Here is a 27,040-nt window from a genome sequence, read left to right as displayed (position 1 = left end):
GCCTCTGTTAGCAAGTGCTTCCAGGTACCCTGAGACGTCACCCTTAAGAAATTTACCAGCCACTGAAGTCAGATTAGCTAACCTATAATTTCCTTTCTTCTGCTTCTCTCCCTTCCTGAAGAGTGGAGTGGCATTTGAAAATTTCCAGTATTCTGGAACCCTTCCAGAATCTAGTGATTCTTGAAAGATGATTACTAATGTCTCCATGATCTTTTCAGCCACCTCTTTCAGAATGCTGAAGTGTACACCATCTGGTCCAGGTGACTGATCTACCTTCAGACCTTTGTTTCCCAAGAATCTTCTCTCTAGTTATGGTGTTATATGGAGTTATAGTATAGTGACATACATCATGACACCTGACCCCTGGAACTTCCACCATACTGTTATTGGCTTACATAGTGAAGATTGATGCAAAATATTTACTGTTCAGCCATCCCCTTGTCCCTTATTACTCTCTCTCCAGCATCGTTTTCCAGTGGTCCGATATCCACTCTCACCTCTCTTTTAACCTTCATTTATCTCAAGAAACTATGCAACATGTGTTGTGGAATTTGTTAACTTAGCAGCAGCAGTTCATACATAATACATACATGCAATACATAATATAGAAGAAGAAAAAATAATAATAGAAAGAAATAAGTAAAACAATTACAGTAAACATTGTGGATAAACATCAATAATATATATTTAAAAGGTGAGGTAGTGTTCACGGGTTCAATGTCCATTTAGGAAACGGATGGCAGAGGGGAAGAAGCTGTTACTGAATCACTGAGTGTGTGCCTGCAGGCTGCTGTATCTCCTACCTGATGGTAACAATGAGAAGAGGGCCGCCCTGGGTGCTGGAGGTCCTTAATAATGGATGCTGCCTTTCTGAGGCACTGCTCCTTGAAGGTCTTGCATTGATATATGGGCAACACAGGACACTAGTCGCACCATGCTCAAACTTTTGATTCCCAACTTTGTCTGAGGACTTACCAACACCTACCTCCACAAACTCTCCACTAACTCTTCTGGTTCCCATCCTCCTGCAACTTTAGCTTAAACCCCATTGTGCAGCATTAACAAACCTTCCCACTATGATATCAATTCCCCCCCCCCCCCCCCCCAGTTCAAGTGCAAACCATCCCTTCTGTATAGGTCGAACCTTCTCTGGAAGAAAGCCAAATAATCCAAATATCTTCTGCCCTCCCTCCCACACCAACTCCTTAGCCATGGATTAAACTGAATAATCTTCCTAGATCTGGCCTCACTAGCACCTGGCACATGATGGATAGGGAAGGAGGGAGGGGGAAGGTGGTAGGGGGGAGGGGTGGAGGGCTGGGAGTAGGGTATGAGAGTGGGAAGGGGATGGAGATGAGGGATGGAGGATGGTGGACAGGTGAGTGGGGTGGGGAAGAGAGGAAGAGTGAGGGAGAAGGAAGTGAGGAGAGAGGGCAAGATGAAGTGAGGGAAGAGGATGAGAGGGGGAAGGGAAGGGGATGAGAAGGGGAGAGGGAAAGAGAGAGGGAGGGAGAGAAGGAGGGGGTAGGGATGAGAGAGGCAGAGGAGGTAAGAAGGGAAGGGGGGAAGGGGACAGGGGAGAGATGGGAGAGAGATAGTGGGAGAGAGGGAGAGACACTATTCCATTTGGCAGAAGGGTCAGAAACTAAGGGCTGTGAAATGAAGATGATTAACAAAATAAGCAATAAAATAAAAGAACAAAACATTCATTTTATAGATAGTGAGTGCTTCCAGTATGGAAAGATCAAACAAAATTGCTGTGAAGACTGCTTTGGGCATTCAGGAGGGAATTGTTGCAGTATGGGAAAGAATTTACAGAAATTCAGAATCATGTTTATTGCCTTTGATATATGTCATAAAATTTGTTTTGTGTGAGAAGTGCACTGTGAGACACACCAATTTCTCGAAGTTACAATCAAGTAATCAATAAATAAATAAAGGAGTAGCAAGGTAGTGTTAATGGCCACTCAAAAATCAAACGGAGGAGGGGAAGAAGCTGCTCCTAACATGTCAAGTCTGGTTCTTCAGGCTACTCCATCTCCTCCCCAATGGTAGAAATCAGAAGAGGGCATATCCTGGATGGTGAAGGTCCTTAATATTGGATGCCGCCTTCTATAGCCACTGCATTTCAAAGACGTCCTCAGTGTAGGAGGATTGTTCACGTGACAGAGCTAGCTAAGTCTACGTTCCTCCTTTCCTGTGCTTTGGAGCTTCCATACCGGGAGGTGATGAAACCAGTCAGAATGCTGTAGAAATGTACTACTCTCTTGGGTGACATTCAAAAATCCTCAGCTCCTAATGTAGCTACTGATTGTGATTGCATCAATGTGCTGGGCCCAGCATAGAACCTCTGAGATGTCAATGGCCAGGTTTCAGAGAGGGTGGTGAAATGAGACCTGGTGACTGGTTTTACAAAGAGTTAGTAGTGTATCAATTGCTTTCACTTCCCTAGAATTTAGCAAGAGGATGATCTGCTACTTTTGCCCTGAAGCTAAACAATCTTAGGGACATAGATTAATAATGTAACCTCACTCTTGGGTATAAGCTGGATATTAACCTTTGAATGCTGCAATGGTAAATGTAGAGGAAACTTTTCACTTTGTTTCACTCCACATTAGCTCAATCATTTGCAGCATAATTCTGGCTTTGTGCCAAGCTTCACCATATTTTAAGGACCTGATTTACCCTATCAGACTTCCATAAATTTTAGAGTCATGAATCACATGGACTTTGAAAAGTGAGCAGACCAAGAAATTTGGATCATATTGGAATCATAAAAAGATACAGCATGGAAACAGGCCCTTAAGATCACTATGGCAACCTTCAAGCACCCAATTACATTGATTCTACACTGATCACATTTTATATTCGCACAACCTGTAGCCTTACTTTCAAGGACTTTTCATACCTTCATCTCATGTTCTCAATATTTATTGTTTATTTATTATTATTATTATAACGTTTTTTGTACTTGTACTGTTTGTTGTCCTTGGCACACTGGTTGAACACCCAAATTGATGTGGTTTTTCATTGATTCCGTTATGGTTCGAAGTTTAAAGTACACTTTCTATCAAAGTATATACACATTAGACAACCTTGAGATTCGTCTCCTAACAGGCAGCCACGAAATAAAGAAACCCAAAAATAAACCCTATATAAATGAAAAAAAACTGTCTAATAATGTGCAGAGGATACAAAATCATTTCGATAAGAAAATGAAAAAATTAAATAACCCATAAAAATGACCATCCAACACCCAAAGTGGAATGAGAAAAAATCATGCAAACAGCAACTGCAAGCAAATAGCGTTTCTGAACTGAGGTTCGCAAAGAGAGTCCGAGATCCATAGTTCAGCGCAGATTCTACTATGGATTTACTGAGTATGCCCACCAGTTAATGTTCGCATATGGTAATGCATATGTACTTAAATAATAAATTTACTTTGCAAATTGCATCCCACAATTTCACAAACATCGCCAGATTTTACCCCTTACTAATACTTGAGAGATAAAATTAAAAGTAATTAAACTTATAATCTGCAAATCTTTAGGGCAAAGGTGGAAACCCACATGGTCACAGAGAGACCATGCATATTCCACACAGAGAGCCCTGGAGACCAAAATTCAACCCCAGTCACCAGGAGCTGTGAGGCAGCAGCTCAACTAGCCATGCCATGCATCCAATAATAATTTGAAATGAACTAATTATAGACACCTTAAGGGCACCTCAGTTTTGGCAGATAAGACCATAAGATATACGAGCAGAAGCAGGCCATTTGGCCCATCGAGACTGGTGCACCATTCAATCATGGGCTGATTCAATTCTTCCAGTCATCCCCACTCCCCTACCTTCTTCCCATACCCTTTGATATTCTGGCTAATCAAGAACCTATCTATCTCTGCTTTAAATAAATCCAGTGACTTGGCCGACACAGTCGCTTGTGACAACAAGTTCCACAGATTTACCATCCTCTCTCTTGAAGTCCAGTACTGGCCTGGTTTTCCCAATCCACTTTCATGTTAAAATCCCCAACAATTATCATGACATTGTCCTTCTGACGTACCTTTTCTATCTCATGCTGTAATTTGTAATCCACAACCCGGCTGCTGTTTCGAGGCCTGTATACAACTGCCATTAGGGTCCTTTTACCCTTGCCATTTCTTAACTCAACCCATGGAGACTCTACACCTTCCGATCCTCTGTCATCCCTTTCTAATGATTTAATATTATTTCTTATACACAGGGCCATACCGCCCTCTCTGCCTACTAACTTATCTTTCCGATACACCATATATCCTTGGATGTTCAGCTCCCAATGGCAGCCATCTTTTAGCCAAGTTTCAGAGATGGCCACAGCATCATACTTGCCAATCTGCAGCTGAATTTCAAGATCGTCCATTTTATTTCTTATGTTGCATGTATTCAGATATAACATTTTCAGTCCAGTATTTGTTGTTTTCTGTTTGATTGCACCACACCTCTATTGCCCTGTAACTCATCCCACCGGCTGTGATTATGCCTCATTTCCTGCCTGTCCTTTCTATCATCTCTGTTGCACACTATCTTTGATTTATTTCTGTTCTCCCCTTCCTCAGCCCTATCACTCCGGTTCCCAACCCCCTACCAAATTTGTTTAAACCCTCCCTAACTGCTTTATTAAACCTGCCTGCTAGGATATTGGACCCCTTTGGGTTCAGGTGTAACCCATCCTTTTAGTACAGGTCGTACCTCACCCAGAAGAAGCCCCAGTGGTCCAGGAACCTGAAGCACTGCCCCTTACACCAGTCTCTCAGCAACACATTATGATCATGATATTTTTGCACTTGTTAGCACATGGCACAGGTAGCAATCCTGAGATTACTATGCTGAGGTCCTGCTTTTCAGCTTCCTACCTAACTCCCTGAATTCTCTCTTCAGGACGTCCTCCTTTTTTCTACCTATGTCATTGGTATCAACTTGTACCAAGGCTTCTGGCTGTTCACCCTCTCCCTTCAGAATACTCTGCACCCAATCTGAGACATCCCATACCCTAGCACCTGGGAGGCAACACACCATGCAGGTATCTCTATCAGGCTGATAGAACCTTCTGTCTGTTCCCCACACTACTGAATCCTCTATGACAACCACATTCCTCATCACCTTCTCTCCCTGTGTCATCCCTTTCTAATGATTTAATATTATTTCTTATACACAGGGCCACGCCACCCCCTCTGCCTATTAACTTATCTTTCCGATACACCATATATCCTTGGATGTTCAGCTCCCAATGGTAGCCATCCTTTAGTCAAGTTTCAGAGATGGCCACGACATCATACTTGATGGCCATCGATTAAACTCACCTGAAAAACGCTCCATCTAGTTTAACTTCACCTCTAAATAATGTAAGATTGTTCACTTCAGCTAAGGATGAGTAGATTGAGTCCCTTTTCTCTTGAGGAAAAACAGGCAGACAGGTAACTGATGAGGTCTTTAAAAGTATGAATCATTTTGATGGAGTACATGCAGAGGGAAAACATCTATTTGTGAGGAAAAACAGAATTAAGTCTGTCGTGGCATAGTGGCATAGTTGTTAGCACTTTACAGGACCAGCAGCCCAGGTTCAATTCCTGCCACAGTCTGTAAGATGTTTGTATATTCTCCCTGAGCCCTATCAGGTTTCCTCCAGGTTCTATCAGGTTCCCACAGGTTAATTGGTTATTGTAAATGGCCCCGTGTTTAGGCTTGGGTTAAATCGAGGGTTGTTGGGTAGGCCTGTGCGACTCTAAGCGCCGGAAGGATCTACTTCATCCGCACTGCATCTCTCTTCATGTTTTAAAGGGCTATCAATATACTTCAAGGGACCAATCAGTTCCCTCAGGATAACCATAGTTGCAATGATCCTGAGGGCACTGTTTAATTCCTTTCAAACATATTGACAGTCCCTTTAAATGCTTCACATTGGACCATTGAGCCTGATGCAGATTTTCAACCTGAGATGTTGAAAATTCCTTTCCTCCCACGGAAGCTGCTCAACATGCTGCGTATATCCAGCAGACTGCGTGGTGTTCTATTTCCCAGCATTTGCAGTCTCATATCTTCCCTCAGGAACATAGCTGGCCGGGCTGAAGTCAACTGCTGGGACTTTTTGATTTCTTTTGAACAGGAAGATTCACTTTGTTCAAGCAGAACAGGAGATTATTGATGCCACAGCTCAGGCAGCATCGATGGAAAGGAATGAAGAATTGATGTTTCAGATCCGAGACTCTTCATTAGGACTGATGAAGGGTTTCAGTGTGCATCATCAACTCTTTGTATCTTTCCATCGATGCTGACTGACCTACTGACTTCCTCCAACATTTTGTGTGTGTCACTCTGTATTCATAGCATCTGCAGAACCTCTTGCATTTATTATTGATGCCTTACTGCACTTTGCTTCAATCATGAGGTCTGTTTTCAGCGCTGGGGGAATGTGGAGCCCCAGCAAGGAATATGCCACTTACAGGGGGAGGATAATGTAGAGAAGGGCACTGAGCAGGTTAGGGTATCCAGTGGTGATATCTTAGGAATCAGTCCTCACTTTCTCAGCTGTCCTAATCCCAGCTTTCCCCTTGCACCCACCTGTTCATGTCTGAAATTCAGAGAGAACAACACAGTGTTTCTCACAGTGAAACACACTTTTCCTGCTTCACCCCTTCAAGTACCAGAACAATTCAATGATGCTGACACACCACCACATAACATTTGGCCGTCATTTACTAGGATTTTGCTCAAACTATTGTTTTCAAACTTCAAAACATAACATTAACTGAAAGAAAAATACAAAATTGGGGGATGTGTGTCTTAATTTACTTTAAGTGAGGCATAATGATGTATGCCATTCACTTACTTCTTACATATAAGGCCACAAGATATTGGAGCAGAATTAGGCCATTTGACCCATTGAGTCTGCTCTGCCATTTCATCATGGCTGATTCATTTTTCCTCTCAGCCCCAGTCTCCTGCCTTCTTCCTTATAATAACTTGCTTAAGCAACCAGGAATGCTTAGTCAAACAATATATTTTCAGCCTTACTCAAATATTGCTGTCCGTGCAGGATGAAAAGCACTATCAAGGATGCATCTCACCCTAACCATGGGCTTTTTACTCTCCTCCCATCCGGTAGGCGCTACAGGAGCCTCTGCTCCCGCACCAGCAGGCACAGGAAGAGCTTCTTCCCTGAGGCTGTGACCCTGCTGAACCTCACATCACAGTATCGCACCCATATTGTACTGTCTCAGTACTTTTATATTTGTGTGCTGTAGCACTTACTTTTTATTCGCAGTTATTTTGTAAATAACACTATTCTTTGCATTTCTGGTTAGATGCTAATTGAATTTCATTGGCTTTGTATCTGTACTCGGCACAATGACAATAAAGTTGAATCTAATCTAATCCAATTACTGAAGTATTAAAGTGCACAATATTATTTTATTTTATTTTTGTTACATTAATCTGGAAAGCTAAATGTCAACTCCAAGCCATCGTTCATGACGAACAGAAAAAAAAAAATTAGCCTAAACCCAGATTGTGTTATTGAGCAATTCCAGGGAAAGGCTCTATGATGGGAGGAGGCTTATGATGCAAATACAGCTGCTTGCACTGAGAAAATAAAACCTGAAGACATAAGGGCAGATTTAGGCCATGGCGATCCCCATACTCCCTTACCCTAACTGAAGGTTGACTTGCCCATGCTATGTGATTTGCCTGGTGTACACCAAATTTTCTGCCTGCTATGGAGATTCAAACATGTAGAGGCTGCAGAGTTTTATAGCCCAGGCCAGCTCCATCATGAGCACAAGCATCCCCTCCATTGACGACATCTTCAAAAGATAGTGCTTCAAGAAGGTGTGTCCATCATTAAGGACCCTCACCATTCAGAACATGCCCTCTGCTCATTACTACGATCGGTGAGGAGGTACAGGATCATGAAGACACACACACAATGATTCAGAAGCAACCTTTTCCCCTCCACCACCTTATCTGAGAAAGGTCCATGAACCCATAAATATTGCTTCTCATTCCTCTTTTTTTTTTGCATGATATACGTTGTAATTTATAGTAGATTTATGCCTTGCACTGTAATGCTGTCACAAAACAAGAAATTTCACAACATATATCAGGGAGAATAAACCTAATTCTGATTCTGAAAATGGCAAGGTGCTTGGTCTTCACATTACAACATAGGTTCACAGTATACACATTCTGGACCCTGTATCAGGAAGAATATCAGGTTGCCCAGTTCATAATTCAGATTATTGTCTTGTAGTTGGAGAATACACCTTCTGGTGCTGCATGGATACGTCTTCAGTGATGAACCCAGGGTCGTAAGATGTTTCGGGTCTCTAACTATCAGACACCCTCACCCGGGTGACCAGTCCCCGACTTGTGTCCAAGTGGCTCACTAATCCACGGATCCCTCCCTCCAGATCCACAGCCACCACAAGGCCTTCTCAACAGCCTCCAGAATGTTTTCTTAACCTTAAATACAATAACAAATATGTAAAATGTATATTTACCAGTGTTCAAGTAACTGCAGTTATCATTCACAACAATTGGTAATATGAACCCAAATGTGGCTAAAATTACACTTATGCTGATATTGTACGGTGTTTTTGGAAGCATATTATGCAGTGTTATTCACTGTCCAAGTGTAAGCTTACACAGATTAAACATAACAGAATGAAAGAAAAATAGGCCCTAACAGCTTGAGAAAGTGTTAAGGATAAATAGTAGAAGAGACTATTTAAAGCACCATTCTGATTCTTTCACCAGACTGAAACCACTTACTTCTGTGTGGTGTTAGTGCACTCAATCTGTGAAGCACTTTGGAGGTGCTGGCACTGCTTATACTGTTCTCCTTGACTGCATTGCAGCTATTATCCTATCAGTTAAACAAAAGAAAGATGAACACCCAGTTCTTCTTCGAATGGTTTGATGTTATAGCACTCATCTTTCCAGAGAACTGGTTTTAAAAGTGAACTATCCTTGGGAGCATATCATTCACAATGTCTAGTGACAAGATCAATGACGAGAAGTCCTCTTTGTAGAGCTTGTTACTTGTGCTACAACTACATTACTTTGTAACTCAGCTTTGAGATCATAACTTAACACAGAGAGAACATTGGAACTAGAAAATGCTGGAAAGACTGAACAGACTAGGAAACATTCATGAAAAGAGAAACAGACTCACTGTATTAGATTGAAGACCACTTGTTCAACCTGTCATCACAACCTTCACCGGGTCTTTCAGTTGAAATATTAACTGTTTTGTTTTCCACAGATGCTACCTGACCAGTATTTCATGTTTTTTTTCCAGCTTTCCAATACTTGCAACCTCAAGTGTAATTAGCTGCAACTGATAAATACTGGCATTGCTTTTCATTCCAATATCCCATGAATGAATAAATGAAGAAAAGAAAAATCTGCAATCATTAAAATTAAAGCATACAAATGAGGAAGCACCAGAAACTGCTGATTCTTAATGAAAATACTCCATGGCACTTAATTTAAAGGAGTCAAAGTACATTTATTATCAAAGTATGTACGCAGTATACAATCCTGAGATTCACCTTCTCCACAGATAGTCATGAAACAAAGGAAACCATGGAACCTGTTCAAAGAGAAAACATCACCCCCCCCCCACCTCCATGCACAAAAAACAAATCGCACAAATGGCAACAAGAAAGAATAAGCGAAAACACAGAAAATAAAACACAAAATTGAAAGAGTCCATATTCTGTTCCATCAGTGTTCATTATACGCGGGCTGTCCTGATTCAAAGTTGCCCAATATACCAAAATAGCAGCCAATCCACAAAGCACAAACCCAGAACTGTGGTACCATCCTCTGACAGCACCGAGGGAAAGAGAGACCATTCGAATTCAGGGTCCTTCCCTCAGGAACAGTGAGTGAACACTGAACACTCGCTCATCTCCCACACATGTTGATATTTTCAATCTTCCTCGATGCTCAAATCAATGATATCGATGAGAAATTAAGTCAATTAAGGGCAGGGGAAATGGCTAAGCCTCTTGGCCTCAAGGCTGTTTGCATGGAATTTTCTCTGAGACAACAAAGCGCCAGATCGCTCAATGGGCCCAAAAACACACCTTTAAACCACAGATGACAGGATCCACCAGTATCAGACCCACATTTAAAAGAAAAAGAAGACATAAAAGAAGTGAAAATAATAGTTTTGTGGACCATCTGGGGAATGTTGCCTTTGGTGGTGCTGTTCACTGATGCCAATATAATTTCTGTGGAAAATTCTTAACAAATGACCCCAAATTTTTACTTTGCTCCTCTCTTCACAAATGCTGCATGGCCTGAATATGTCCAGCATTTTTTCAAAATGCACAAGATTGTGATAAATCACTTGGAAATGACCACCTGTTGTTTATGAGGTTCTTGTTGAGGAATGAGGAGGCATTAACCTTTAAAATGCCCACTGAGAGAATTGGGCTCTGTCGTGCAATATCGACCAAAGTTGGACATGGATCGTGGAACATACATTCCTTCCCCATCACATCAGAAATTTAAGCACAAAATTTATATTGGCATTTCACTGAAGCTTGGATGAACTGAAGAGATGTCACTTTCCAGACAAAACATTGAGATTGCATTTACTTTCCTTAGTAAAGTAAAAGATTCCATGGTGAAGGGGAGCAATGGGGGTTCTCCCCATAACTTGGTCAATTTTCATCCTTCAAGCAGAATTCACTGCAGTAGATAATCCTCTGGTTATCACAACTCTGTGAAAGTTGATTGCACAGAGAGTAGCAGCTGTGTTTTGTACATTAGAACAATGACACTCTGAATAATTTTCTGAACACCCTGAGCTCAGAAAGATGTCATATTTAAGCCCATTTTCCTTTTTCTGTTGAACTGTCTGCTTTAATCCCAAAATGCAAAAATCAGCATTGATGACGTTACTTTCTATCGACTATCTCAAGCTCTCCCCATCCTTCTACCTTTCAATGTCTCCACCGTCAAATTAAAGGTGGATTTATACTTGTTTGTGTAAGCCTAGTAACCCTGCACTGAGGCGCTTTATCAGAATCAGAATCAGAATAATGTGTATTATCACCGGCATGTGATGTGAAATTTGTTAACTTAGCAGCAGCAGTTCAATGCAATACATAATCTAGCAGACAGAGAGAGAGAGAGAGAAAAACACATAATAATAAATAAACAAGTAAATCAGTTACATATATTGAATAGATTTTTTAAAATGTGCAAAAACTGAAATATTGTATATTAAAAAAAATTGAGGTACTGTCCAAAGATTCAAAGATTCCATTTAGGAATCGGATGGCAGAGGGGAAGAAACTGTTCCTGAATCACTGAGTGTGTGCCTTCAGGCTTTGTTACCTCCTACCTGGTGGCAACAGTGAGAAAAGAGCAAACATACCCTGGGTGCTGGAGGTCCTTAATAATGGATGCTGCTTTTCTGAGACACCGTTCCCTAAAGATTCATGGGTACTTTGTAGGCTGGCACCCAAGATGGAGCTGACTAGATTTACAACCTTCTGCAGCTTCTTTCAGTCCTGTGCAGTAGCCCCTCCATACCAGACAGTGATGCAGCCTGTCAGAATGCTCTCCATGGCACATGGAAGTTTTCGAGCGTATTTATTGACATGCCAAATCTCTTCAAACTCCTAATAAAGAATAGCCACTATAATGTCTTCCTTATAACTACATCAATATGTTGGGAGCATATTATATGAGAGCATCTCACAGTAAGGGGAAAAAAAAATCCCCCTTTCAATTTGCATTGGGAACTTCACATCAGTTTGTACTTTGTCTATTAAATGAGCTAATCCAGTGAAGTGCCATTTGCCCTGGCCAGACAGATAGTAACATATGATGAACAGTGATGGAGCTCTGTCCGGGGCCTGGTGAACCTCAATGCCTTTGTAATAACTTCCAAATGCAAGTGACTTGTCCCTTTATTTCACTGATGTCTTTGTGATCTTGTTATTCCCATATTGGCTGCAGATTTTCACTTTTTACAAAAAATACTGCAATTCTACGGCTACAATAGCTTCGAGGCTGGAAAAGATGCAGGTCAATGCAAGCATTTTCTTAAACAACCAACTTGAGAGTGTTTAGGATTTGATGCCAAGAGATTAATTTAATAATAGGAGCATGTGAAAATGCACTAGAACCAACAATACTAAATCTAATGCTACTAAGCTGCCTTTATTACAAAGAAAGACATTAGTTTTATGACAAGATTTTCTTTCAAATTATCAAGAGACATTGTGTTTTACTCATAACCGCACTTGATATGAACAGCAGATTTTTCCGATATATGAAAGACTTTCCTACACATTAATGTAGTGTCTCTCAGGGACTATTGGGGCAGTATGGTAGCATAGTGGTTAGCACAATGCTTTACAGTGACCCAAGCTTCAATTCTGACCACTGTCTGTAAAGAGCTGATATGTTCTCCCTGTGAGCGCGTGGGTTTCCTTCCACTGTCTAAAGATGTACTGGTTGATAGGTCCCTTGATTAGGCTAGGTTTAAATTGGGGGTTGCTGTGCGGGGCATCTTGAAGGGCCAGATTGCATCTCAACTGACAGATAGATCGATTAATAAATAAATAAGTAACTCTCTTAACTTTGCCACTGTTGAGATAAACACTAGAAATTTCAGCCAAGATTACAAACTTAGTTTGTACTCCCAGGTTATAAGGGAAAACAGCTGAAGTTCTTGCCCACTAGAGCAGCCCTGAATTGAAATATGATTAATTCAAAATGGTCCCAAGGCTAAAGAGCTCAAATATGCCTGGAAAAATTAAATTATCAGGGTTACATACAGAGCCCTCTCTTCAGAGAAGGACCATAGGGTGACTGGCTTTCTTAGAACAGCATCTTACAAGAGTTAGCAACTTGAGAGAGGAAGGAAGGTGACTTAAAAACAATCTTCATCAAAAGACAATGAAATTTTTTCTTATAAAGCCAAATTATTACATGTTAAGTCACACAAGTTTGCAGACACAGGATATTCTGTGGATGCTGGAAATCTTGAGCAATACACATTAAATGCTGGGGGATCTCAGCAGGTCAAGCAACATCTACGGAGGTGATTAAACAATTGATGTTTTGGGCTGAGACCTTTTATCAGTCCTGATGAAGGACCTTGGCATGAAATATCAACTGCTTATTTCCCTCTCATTGGGACTGTCTGACTTGCTAAGCTCCTCCATCATTTTGTGTGTGTTGACAAAGATTTGTAGTTTTATTATCAAGAGCAGCATTTATGGTTCTTGGGAGGAGTCTAATTAGTACCTCTAGAACTACTACAATCCTTCTGGTGAAGATATAGCTGTGGTTTTTTGATAGAGGGCCCATGGAATTTAGCACAACTATGTTGAAGGAATGGCAAGGTAACTTCAAGCCAGGAAAGTAAATTGCTATTAAGGATGTTACCAAAGAACTGATGCTGTCTGTCTTGTACATGGTACCACTGCAAATGGTGGAAAGCATGAAAATTTCTGATAATATATGATGTAGTTTGATTTTCTTGGTTGATATGCAGTTCTAATAATGTTCCAGTTATCTAGGCAAGACACTCCTACTTTCTGTTTCGTACCCAAGTAAAAGGAAGAAATATCTCCCTTCTGATATCTCACAATTATGCTTCTGCAGTCAGCGAAAAAATTACAGCAGTGCTTCAGCAGGACAGATTAGAGGGCTTGTCTACTGAGGCCATATGGGTGGAGCTGAGAAACAGGAAAGGTATGACCACATTAATAGGGTTGCATTATAGACCACCCAATAGTCAACGAGAATTGGAGGAGCAAATCTGCAGAGAGATAACAGACAATTGCTGGATACAGAAAGTTATGATTGTAGGGGATTTTAATTTTCCACACATTGATTGGGACTCCCATACTGTTAAAGGTCTAGATAAGTTAGTATTTGTAAAATGTGTTCAGGAAAGTTTTCTAAATCAATATATAGATGTACCAACTAGGGAGGATGCAATATTAGATCTCCTATTAGGAAATGAGTTAGGGCAGGTGACGGAAGTGTGTGCAGGGGAACACTTTGATTCCAGTGATCATAACGTCATTAGTTTCAATTTGATCATGGATAAAGATAGATCTGGTCCTCGGGTTGAAGTTTTAAACTGGAAAAAGGCCAAATTTGAAGAAATGAGAAAGGATCTAAAAAGTGTAGATTGGGACAGGTTGTTCTCTGGCAAGGATGTGATTGGTAAGTGGGAGGCGTTCAAAGGAGAAATTCTGAGAGGCAGTGTTTGTATGTTCCTGTCAGGGTTAAAGACAAAATGAATAAGAATAAGGAACCTTGGTTCTCGAGGGATATTGCAACTCTGATAAAGAAGGAGAGAGATGTATAACATGTACAGGCAACAGGGAGGAAATAAGATGCTTGAGGAGTATAAAAAGAGTAAGAAAATACTTAAGAAAGAAATTAAGGGGGCCAAAAGAAGACATGAGGTTGCTTTGGCAGTCAGGGTGAAGGATAATCCTAAGAGCTTCTACAGGTATGTTAAGAGCAAAAGGATAGTAAGGGATAAAATTGGTCCTCTTGAAGATCAGAGTGGTCGGATATATATGGAACCAAAAGAAATGGGAGAGATATTAAATGGGTTTTTTGCATCTGTATTTACTAAGGAAACTGGAATGGAGTCTATGGAAACAAGGCAAACAAGTAGGGAGGTATGGAACTTATACAGATTAAAGAGGAGGAGGTGCTTGCTGTCTTGAGGCAAATTAGAGTAAATAAATCCCCAGGACCTGACAAGGTATTCCCTAGGACCTTGAAGGAGACTAATGTTGAAATTGCAGGGACCCTGGCAGAAATATTTAAAATGTTGATATCCATGGGTCAGGTGCCAGAGGATTGGAGGAATGCTCATGTAGTTCCATTGTTTAAAAAAGGCTCAAAAAGTAAGCCGGGGCATTACAGGCTAGTAAGTTTGACATCGGTAGTAGGTAAATTATTGGAAGGAAAACTAAGAGATAGGATCTACAAATATTTGGATAGACAGGGACTTATTAGAAAAAGTCAGCATGGCTTTGTGCATGGTTGGTCATGTTTAACCAATCTATTAGAGTTTTTCAAGGAAGTTACCAGGAATGAAGGGAAGGCATGTGGATGTTGTACACATGGACTTCAGTAAGGCCTTTGACAAGGTCCTGCATGAGAAATTAGTTAGGGAGATTCAGTCGTTAGGTATACATGGAGAGGTAGTAAATTGGATTAGACATTGGCTCAATGAAAGAAGCCAGAGAGTGGTAGTGGAGGATTTTGAACAATTTCTTTTCTTCAGTATTCACTAAGTAGAAGGATATTGAATTGTGTAAGGTAAGGGAAACAAGTAGGGAAGTTATGGAAACTATGACGATTAAAGAAGAGGAAGTACTGGCACTTTTAAGGAATATAAACGTGGATAAATCTCTGGATCCTGACAGGATATTCCCTAGGACCTTGAGGGAGGTTAGTGTAGAAATAGCAGGGGCTCTGACAGAAATATTTCAAATGTCATCAGAAACAGGGATGGTGCCGGAGGATTGGCGTATTGCTCATGTGGTTCCATTGTTTAAAAAGGGTTCTAAGAGTAAACCTAGCAATTATAGGCCTGTCAGTTTGACATCAGTGGTGGGTAAATTAATGGAAAGTATTCTTAGAGATGGGATATATAATTATCTGGATTGACAGGGTCTGATTAGGAACAGTCAACATGGATTTGTGCATGGAAGGTCATGTTTGACAAATCTTATTGAATTTTTTGAAGAGGTTATGAGGAAAGTTGATGAGGGTAAAGCAGTGGATGTTGTCTATATGGACTTCAGTAAGGCCTTTGACAAGGTTCCATACGGAAGGTTAGATAGGAAGGTTCAATCGTTAGGTATTAATATTGAAGTAGTAAAATTGATTTAACAGTGGCTGGATGGGAGATGCCAGAGAGTAGTGGTGGATAACTGTTTGTCAGGTTGGAGGCCAGTGACTAGTGGTGTGCCACAGGGATCAGTGCTGGGTCCATTGTTATTTGTCATCTATATCAATGATCTGGATGATAATGTGGGAAATTGGATCAGCAAATTCGCTGATGATACAAAGATTGGAGGTGTAGTGGACAGTGAGGAAGATTTTCAAAGCTTGCAGAGGGATTTGGACCAGTTGGAGGAGTGGGCTGAAAAATCGCAGATAGAGTTTAATGCGGACAAGTGTGAGGTATTGCACTTCGGAAGGTCAAACCAAGGTAGAACATACAAGGTAAATGGTAGGACACTGAGGAGTGCAGTAGAACAGAGGGATCTAGGAGTACAGATATATAATTCCCTAAAAGTGGCTTCACAAGTAGATAGGGTTGTAAAGAGAGCTTTTGGTACATTGGCCTTTATAAAACAAAGTATTGAGTATAAGAGTTGGAATGTAATGGTGAGGTTGTATAAGACATTGGTGAAACTGAATTTGGAGTATTGTGTGCAGTTTTGGTCACCTAATTACAGGAAGGATATTAATAAGGTTGAAAGAGTGCAGAGAAGGTTTACAAGGATGTTGCTGGGACTTGAGAAACTGAGTTACAGAGAAAGGTTGAATAGGTTTGGACTTTATTCCCTGGAGTGTGGGAGAATGAGGGATGATTTGACAGAAGCGTATAAAATTATGACGGGTATAGATAGAGTGAATGCAAGCAGGCTTTTTCCACTGAGGCCAGGGGAGAAAAAAAAGAGGTCATGGGTTAAGGGTGAAGGGGGAAAAGTTTAAAGGGACATTGGGGGGGGGGGGCTTCTTCATGCAGAGAGTGGTGGGAGTGTGGAATGAGCTGCCAGATGAAGTGGTGAATGCGGGCTCACTTTTGACATTTAAGAAAAACTTGGACAGGTACATGGATGAGAGGGATTTGGAGGGATATGGCCCAGGTGCAGGTCAGTGGAACTAGGCAGAAAAATGGTTCAGCACAGCCAAGAAGGGCCAAAAGGCCTGTTTCTGTGCTGTAATGTTATATGGTTCTATGCATATAGGTGGCTCAAGGTTGCCTCCAGGCAGCCTTTATTATTCTCATTGCAATGACTGATCAGAACATGGCAGAGGGGTGACTGTGAAAGAAATAAATTCCACTTGGATGATCGAATAAGAGACCTACAATACTATCTGATCTCCTTCTGAACTCCCATCTATTTGTTATGTTTTGAAACTCCATAAACTGGTCAGCAAACTGAACACTCTTGGTCTTGGTTCCTCCCTTTGTTCATGGGTCATGGACTTTCTCACAGACCGACCTCAGCAAGTCAGAGTTGGTACGCACACCTCCACCACCCTCATCTTAAAAACAGGCACCCCGCAGGGCTGTGTGCTGAGCCCTATGCTCTACACACTCTTCACACATGACTGCACCCCCATCTACACCTCCAACTCCATAATTAAATTTGCGGACGATACCACAGTGGCTGGCCTGATCTCGGATGAGGATGAAACAGCCTACAGGCTCAAGGTGGATCATCTGACGGAGTGGTGTAAGGACAACGACCTGGTCCTTAACACTTCTAAAACAAAAGAGATGATCATTGACTTCAGGAGATCAAAGGACAGAGTACACACCCCCCTCCATATACATGGAGAGGTAGTGGAAAGTATGGGAAACCTAAAGTTCCTTGGAGTTATGTTGTCAAAACAGCTGACATGGACCACTAATATCTCTCTGTTTGTAAAAAAAAAGGCACAACAAAGACTCTTCTTCTTCAGAAAGCTGAAACAGGCCAAACTCCCACAAAAGCTGTTGCTTAACTTCTACAGAAGCACAATTGAAACCATTCTGACCAACAGCGCCACAGTGTGGTATGCCAGCTACACAGCTGCTGAGCGACAAGACCTGTATCGCGTGGTGAAGGCTGCCCAGCGAATTGTCAGCTTGGAGATCCCAGGACTGGACACCGTCTACTCCAGTAGTCTCAGGAGGAAAGCAATCAGCATCACTAGAGACACCACACACCCCGGCCTCTCCCTGTTTGACCCACTGCCGTCCAGCAAAAGGTTCAGGACACTAAAAGCCAGAACAAATAGAGTGAGGAACAGCTTCTACCCCAGAGCTGTGGCCTTCATCACACCACTCCCACAGAGCAATGATTGAAACTGTGAGCACACACATGCACACACAAGGACTCAAGTACTTGCACTAATTTGTGCATTTCTTTGTGCATTACTGTGACATTCTGGTGCTGCTGCAACTTATTTTCTGCTACTTATCCATTTAATACTGTTTTTTTTATTAGTCTTGTTGTTATCTACCGCTTTATTTAATTGCCTGAGAGGAAGCTAAACAGAGTTTCATTGTACCTATTTATAATGACAATGAAGATCATTCAATTCAATTCAATTCAAAATATAAAAACTAATTGAAAGGAAAAAAATGGAGCCAGGTGCTATGATCATGAACTAAGATCATTCATGTATGATCTTAGTTTTATTTTTAGTGAGATGCACATATATGACGTGGTGACACCATGACATGTGCCATTTATGTATTTTTACATATAAACCTGTAATGAATTACTTCAACAAAGAATGCTTAAGCAACAGCATATTTACAACATTACTCAAATATTACTGAAATATTAAATACTCAACACTATCCACCTTGGTTCAATCTCTCTCTCTGAAAAATCTATAAATGTCAAATGTTTAATTGGGCACATCACTAAAGGTTTAAGGGAATGTTGCCACATTTCCACTGGGCACTGTGTGAAGAAATGCTCCTTCACCTCGAGTAACTTAGACCTATATTGGGTCATTTCCCAACCAGAGAAGTAATTTCTGTCCATTTAATATATCCTTGTATCATCTAGAATCATTTGCATTATGATATAAATTTTAAACACAAAGTACACTGCAGATGCTGTGGTCAAATCAACATGTACAAACAAGCTGGAGGAACTCAGCAGGTCGGGCAGCATCCGTTGAAATGAGCAGTCTGACTGCTCGTTTCAACGGATGCTGCCCAACCTGCTGAGTTCCTCCAGCTTGTTTGTACGTGATGATATAAATTTTGTTGTTTGAAACTTGACACATGGATGCTCCCTTTCCCTCTGCTCTAATTTGATTTTGTTGCTGTAAACAAGAGGTTAAATATGGAGGACATGCCGATAACAGTGCAAGGCTAAAATTGCCTCCCAATGGGAGTGGAAAAACATCAAATCACTACTTATGATCCTACCACACATCCATTTACTACAGAGCTTCACACTAAGAGAACAAAATAAATTAACATGTCAAACAATAAAAGAGAAAGCACTTGCATTTATATTACAGTTTATCAGGTCCTTTTGCAATAAACAAATTAATTTTGAAGTGTGATCATTGCTATGCAGGTACACTGATAGAACTCATGACTCAAGCTGTATAAATAGTCATGCAATAGTTGCATGCATGCACACATATATTTTATTAGGCACACCTGCTCGTTAACACAAATATCTAAGCAGCTTATCATGTGGCAGCAACTCAACGCATAACAGCATGCAGTTCAGTTGTTGATCAGACCAAACCTCAGAAAGGGGAAGAAATGTGATCTAAGTAACTTTGACTGTGGAATGATTGTTGGTGCCAGACGGAATGGTTTGCATATCTCAGCAATTGTGATCTCCAGGGATTTTCATGCACAACAGTCTCTAGAGTTTACAGAGCATGGTGCAAAAAAAACAGCAAAAAGAAACATTCAGTGAGTGGCAGTTCTGTGAACAAAAATACCCTGTTAATGAGAAAAGTTGGTGGAGAATGGTCAGACTGGTTAAAGTTGACAGGATGGGGACAGTAACTGAAATAAGCACACATTACAGCAGTGGTGTGCAGAGGATCATCGCTGAACGCACAACATGTCGAAGTGGATAGGCTCCAGCAACAGCAAACACCAGATTCCCTTCCTATACCTAATAGAGTGGCCACAGAGTGTATATTATACCAGATGATATCTAACACTTCCCTTTCATTCACACTTTGTAATATAACATTTAATGTTAAACTGCTATAAAATCAAAAGTGACTTCCAGAAATGAAACTCTCAGCTAATATATCAAGATTTTTGTACATTACACAAACAAGGAACAATGGGACACAAAGATCACTCCACTCATAACATTTTCACAATCCATTTATCACTTCATTACTTCAGTAATGGGAACCCTGCACTTGGGAAGGAACAGTTCTTTTTTACCATTTCCCATTATGCAAATTGTCATTTATCAGAAGCATGGTTCATTGGTGGTGTTTAACTCTTCGTGCTTATCGATCCCATCTGTTACTTTATTTAAAAATCACTGGGCTTCCCTCACAATACACAGCTCGTGTTATACTGCACTGCAGCAAACGGTGTGAGGCTTGTATCTCTGGGTATCCAGGAAGGACCCGAAGACAACCGCTAAAGTCAAAGCGCATGTCAGCACAGAAACAGGCCCTTTGACCAATCTTGGCTGTGCTGAGGTATTTTTCTGCCTAGTCCCATCAACCTGCATCTGGGCCATTGCCACCATACCTATCTTCATGTGTACAGTCGGAAGAGATGCGGTTTTGTCTTACAATACAGGAGACAGGAGGAATGGAAGACATACATTGTTGCAGGCAGTGATACATCCTCTACTATGCTCTCTCTCTCTCACACACACACACATGGATTCAGACACATATTCCCTTGCCGTCTTTGTCGTCTTTCTTTCACTACGCTCACTTTCAATCTCCCCAGCCCCAGCTCTAATTCTGAGTTTTCCTCCCACCCTCACTTCCAGGAATGATGCAGAGTCTCATTCAGAAAGGTGACTATCCCTTTGCCTCCATTGATACTCATTGACCTGATGAGCTTGTTTTCTGTTCGTGGTCGTCGAGAGCTGTTTTTTAGATTTGTGGCTGGTGACTGGTAGTGTGTCACAGGGATCATTGCTGGGTCCTATGTTGTTTGTTAGGTCAAATAGGAAAAATGGTCAAGGGAATTTAACTTAGACAAGTACAAAGTGTTCTGTTTTGCATAGTTGAAATGGGGCAGGATTTACACAGCAAATAGCAGGGCCCGAGCAAGTGTTGTACTGCAGGATCATGGAGTACAATTAACTAAAAGTAATAACATCGGTCAACAGGATGCCAAGGTAGGTTTCTGGCATACTTGCCTTCATCAGCCAAGACACTGTGCATCCGAGTTGGGAAGTCATGCTACAATTCAAAGTTCAAAGTAACTTTATTATCAAAGTATGTTACCCTGAGATTCACCTTTTTGCGGGCAAAATGTTGGTTAGGCTGTAATTAGGGTCACCACACAACAGGAAGAATATAGCTATGATGGAGAAGAAGCAGAAAAGATTCACAAGGATGTTGGAAAGAATAAAGTGCTGAAGTTACAAGGGGAGATTCAATAGCCCATGTCTGTTGTCTTTGCAACAAAAGAGCCTGACGGATTACATGATTGAGGTGTATAAAATTGTTACGGGCACATAGACAGTGAGGTGTCTGTTTCCCATGGTATCCAAAACTGTAGGGCATGAATTCCAGGTGAGAGGAGGGAGGCTTAAAGGGGCTCAGAGATGTAATTACTTTCCATTCAAAGAGTAGGTGATATCTGGAGTGAGCTGTCAGAGAAGGTGGTGGAGGTAGGAACCGAATTGTCTGTTCCTGTACTGTTTTCTTTTACATTTTGTAAATACTTTATCCGTTATTGTGGATAGATTCATCCTTAGTCCTCAGAAATGGCTCATCAAACAGCCATGATTGAATATAACTTTGAGAAAGGAACATAAACACAAGAAAATGGAAGCTGGATTATGCCTTTCCTCAACCGTACTTAACTGTTCAATAGCTAATCTGCTCCTGGCCTCAATTCCTCTTCAGTGCCAGCTACCCTTTGCCATTAATTTCTCAATTTGTCAAACATGTATTGACCTCCTCACATTAATAACATCCACTACCTAACTCTGTAAATTAGAGAAGAATTTCCCTGTCTATAGAATATTATTGCTAGGGTCATTCCTAACCATCACCTCAAAGTAACCAAAATGCTAGTCACTAAATGACAGTGTGGTTCCACTAATTGGAATGATTCACTTCCTGATATCCCAGAACTTTCCTGGTATCTACGAGGTACAGTTCAAAAGGCAGGACTTCCCTGAACGTGACTACACAGATTGATAGTGTGGTTAAGAAGGCATATGGCATGCCTTTATTAGTAGGGGCATTGAGTTCAGAGGGCAGGAGGTTATGTTGCAGATTTATAAAACTCTAGTTAGGCTACACCTGGAGTATTTCTGGTTGCCCCTTTGGAGGAAGGCTGTCGAGGCTTTGGAGAGGCTGCAGAAGAAATTTACCGGGATGCTGCCTGGATTAGAGGGTGTGTGCTACAATGAGAAGTTGGACAAAGCTGAGTTGTTTTCTCTGGAGCAGCAGAGGCAGAGGGGAGATCTGATAGAGGTTTATAAAATTATGAGAGGCAAAGATAGAGCAGACACACAGAAAGAGAGTTTTGGTGCCTCAAATGTGCTATCTGGAGTGGTGGTGCTAGAGGCAGAAACATTAGAGACTTTTCAGAGACCTTCAGATAAGCACATGATTGTGAAGAAAATGAATTGTGTAGGCAGAGGAGATTAGTTACTTGGCTATTTGATTACTAAATTAATTATTTTGGCATGACATTGTGAGCCGATGGGCCTATTCCTGTGCTATACCATTCCATGGTCTGGCTTCTATGAGCAGTACTGATTGCATCTTTCAAATCTGTCAGAGGTCGTCTTGGTGTTTGGGGGATACAGAAGGATAGGAATTTCTGGTGCCCAGGAAATCATGGGTTTTGTGACAGATCTGAAATCTTGGTCTTTGAATCCTCTTTTTTATTCTATCAGTTCAAAGGACTTACAGTTGCTTTATAAATGAGAGAGAATTCCATGGATGTCTGCCTTCAACAAAAGACACCTCATACAGCACAGAAGTAACCTTTAGCCAACCACATCCATGTCAACTATCAAGTACTTGACTAAAATAATCTCTTTTATCAGCACTTGGTTTTTAGCCACCAAGTCTTGCCAATTCTAGATTCAGTACAATTCGATTCAAATATTTAAATAATTTTCAAAACATATTTATTTCAGGCAATTCTTTTTTTTCAAATTTCAAGATTGCACAAAATTTAGAGATTGGGGCTGACAATTTATCAATGACAGTGTACATAAAAATGTTTATATAATCACCTGTCAAAGTACAGAAAGTAAGAATGCATGAATCAATCATTTAAATCTTAGTGGTTTTAAATTATAGTGCTCATTTGACAATTGTGTTACATACCTAAGTGAAAAATTGTCAATAGCTTATCCACGACCTCCCACTTACGCACTCTAAAAGTTTTTACCTGATCGCCAGTTTATTAATGAATTAATAATTCATGCAGCAGATTTAAAATACATGGTAAAATGTATGAGGATGTGAGAGACTAACTATGATCTGAAATTTATTGCCTGTAATAGGAGTGGAAATCGAATCACTCAGCATTGTCAAAAGGGAATTGTTGGGCAATTCACAGGGAATGATTTGCACAGCCAGGACTGAAAATAATGAGGGAATCAAATGTTTCGGACTAAAACGTTGACTGCTTACTCTTTTCTATAGATGTTGTCTGGCCTGCTGAGATCCTCTAGCGTTCTGTGTGTGTGTTGTTTTGGATTTCCAGCATCTGCAGATTTTCTTGTGTTTGTGATTCTAGTACTACACTGTAAAGTCTCTTTGAGCAATGCCTACCCTGAAGAAGTTTAAATCTTTCCTTTGCTGTGAGTTCAGTGATTCTCTCTCTCTCTCTCTCTCTCCCTCTCCTTCTCTCCCTCTCACTCTCACTGCTCTCCCTCCGTGATCTCAAGGGAATGAGATTTTCAGGATTGCAAAATAAAGGAATTTATCCAGTAAGATTATTTTATCTTTCACACACAATACTTAGTTTGATGACGTGTTTTGAATTACATATAATTCTCTCCATATTATCTTATTTCATTACTTGGGTGTTCATTTAATGAAACCAAAACATGTTAGGATGAGTTATTTATTTGGTGGGTGAGAACAGGTCGCTGGGCATAGGTGGTTAAGTGGTCATTAGGCAAGAAAAAGAGAGAAAATTCTTAGTATGGGCATTATTGAGTATAACAGACAAGATGCTGGAGAAACTCGGCCAGTCATACATCAGCTATGGACAGCGATACTTCATCTGGGTCACTCTCAATCCGAGACTTCAAGTGACCATACCACTCCACAGATGCCACGTAACCCGCTAAACTCTGACAACATTTTGCGTGTTGTTCCAGATTCCCGTGATTATCAGCTCTTATATTTCTGAAAGCTTAATTTCAGCACCAGTGTTGACAGTATGTGATGTTACCATTATGAGAGCAGCACAGCACATTAAAGTGACACTTTCAGGTAAGTGTGAGAAATTACCAAATCTCCAGAGTGTTAACATGAAATACTGAAATTTTCATTCGATTTAACACAGTAACATTTACTCCACTTAACCTTATTAAGGTGTGTGTCAGAATAATAAGATTAACAAAATCTTCCACTGCTGAGAAAAAGTGTAAATGTAATTGCCATCGGTGATAGTCTCATATTAAGATGGATAACAAGAAGACATGAGTTATAAGACTGTCTTTCATATGAGCCCAGAATATCAATCAGCTCAGGATCACTAATAGAATCTCATACAATTGGGGATTAAAGACCCCATTAGTAATGATGATAGCTTTATAGTGATAGAAAATCATTTACACATTATGTTTTATAATTACTGGATAAAATATCATTAATGCCCTGTACACCAGAAGGTTTTGCTGTATTAAGCTCTACTAATCAATATTTTATCTTTTTTTATTGTTGACATCACTATTTTTGATCCTTTATATTCAAATTGATTTGATTATTGAAATTTCAAACTTCAAGTCAATTAAATAAACTTTTTGTCTCATGCAAAATATTGTACGTGGAGTATCTGCCAATTATTTCAATTATACTGTTTACCTGATAATTAATGATAATCTATGCACAAGACATTAACAAAATGACATGTACGAGCATTTGTGTGGATTGAAATCACAAGTCAGGTCTAAGGTGCATTTGCAAATCACTTTCCTTCCACTTCCAACCTGTTTGAATCCCTGCCAGTTCCTATGTACATTCAGTGGCCACTTTATTAAGAACATCTGCTTATTACTACAAATATCTAATCAGGTAATCATGTGGCAGCAACTCAAAGTATAACAGCATGCAGATATGGTCAAGAGGGCCAGTTGTTGTTGAATTCAAACATCAGAATGAGGTAGAAATGTGATCTAATTGACTTTGACTGCAAAATTGTTGTTTGTGCCAGTCAGGGTGGTTTGAGTATCTCATAAACTGCTGATTTCCTGGGATTTTCATGCACTGCAGTCTTTAGAGTTTACAGAGAATGATGCAAAAACAAAAAAATACCCAGTGAGCAGCAGTTCAGTAGGCAAAAAGGCTTGTTAATGAGAGAGGTTGAAGGAGAACGGCAGGCTGTTTCAAACTGACAGGAAAATGCCAGTTACTCAACAAACCATGCATCATAACAGTGGTGTGCAGGTGGGCAAAACTGAATGCACAACATGTTGAACCTTGAAGTGATGGGATACAGCAGTAGAAGACCATGATAATGTCCTGAGAAATAAGTTCAAATTTGGGTATCAATGAGGGACAGGGGGAGAGCGGGAGAATGCGCACAAGTACAATGTGAGCATTGGACTATGTGATGAGTGGATGTGTTGGGTTTGTATATATCAACATGTGTGGTGGGATGCAGCTGCTCTTTGCATCAGTGTGCCTTGTCATGGTGTGTACAAGGACTCTTTGTAACCATGCATTTGTGTGAGTATGTGACAGTGTATTGTGGGAGCATATTGTGTGACTTTGTGTGTACAGGCACAAATCTGCACAATAAGTGTGCATGTGCATGTTTGTGTACACCTATTTGTGTGTACATGCATGAGAGAATGTATCTGTGGTGTGTAATTACGTACATGGCATGTACAAATTTGTGACTGCCATATGCAGGTTCATGCCAAATATGCATATGCAGTCCTTGCTCTCATGGTTAGAGTAGTAACCACTTCGAACTTCTGGTAATGCCCCTCCCCTTCACCATTCCTTTGTCCCCATTTCTATTTCCCTCTCTCACCTTATCTCCTTACCTGCCTACCACCTCCCTCTGGTGCTCCTCCCCCTTTTCTTTCTTCCATGGTCTTCTGTCCTCTCCTAGCAGATTCCCTCTTCTCCAGCCTTGTATCTCTTTCATGAATCAACTTCCCAGATCTTTACTTCACCCCTTCTCCCTCTCAGTTTCACCAATCACTTACTACCTTGTATTTCTTCCTCCCCTCCTCCCACCTTTTTATTCTGACTCATCTTTTTTCCAGTCCTGATGAAGGGTCTCGGTCTGAAACATTGACTGTACTCTTTTCTATAAACGCTGCCTGGCCTGGTGAGTTCCTCCAGCATGTTGTGTCTGCTACTCACTTCTGTTAAACAAGTTCTCTGACATGGAGGCAGAATGACCTAAGGCTTGAATGTGCTTGAAGAACTTGGTATCACATACCAGCAGTAATATCAGAGATGTTAAAAAGCTGTCCAAATGCAATGGTCAGGGCATGGTAATGAATTAATTCTTCTTTGTGCACGCTTGTTAAATCTGGTCTTCTTACTTTCGGTCAGCATGAGCAAAGCTAAGTAAATGTTGGAGGAGAATCACATGGAGATTAGCTCAGTAGTGCCTGTTATAATGTTAAAATAAATGTATCTTTGGATATATGTCTATTAGGAAAACAAAATTAATTTAAGGAGCTCCTGTAGCCTCTCCAGATAATTAATCAAGAACATAAAAAAACAGCTGGCATTACCAGAATGTGATTATTCAAACCACCTCAATTGTATGAACATATAGAATCCCTTCTCTCAAACCCTGAGTCTGACATAAAGCTGAAATAAAAATAACCAGAAGTTCAAGTGCAGCCAATTTGATTGGGAA

Source organism: Hemitrygon akajei, chromosome 6 (assembly GCF_048418815.1).
Source record: "Hemitrygon akajei chromosome 6, sHemAka1.3, whole genome shotgun sequence".
Classification (NCBI taxonomy): Eukaryota; Metazoa; Chordata; class Chondrichthyes; order Myliobatiformes; family Dasyatidae; genus Hemitrygon; species Hemitrygon akajei.
Note: the sequence above shows the minus strand (reverse complement) of the source record.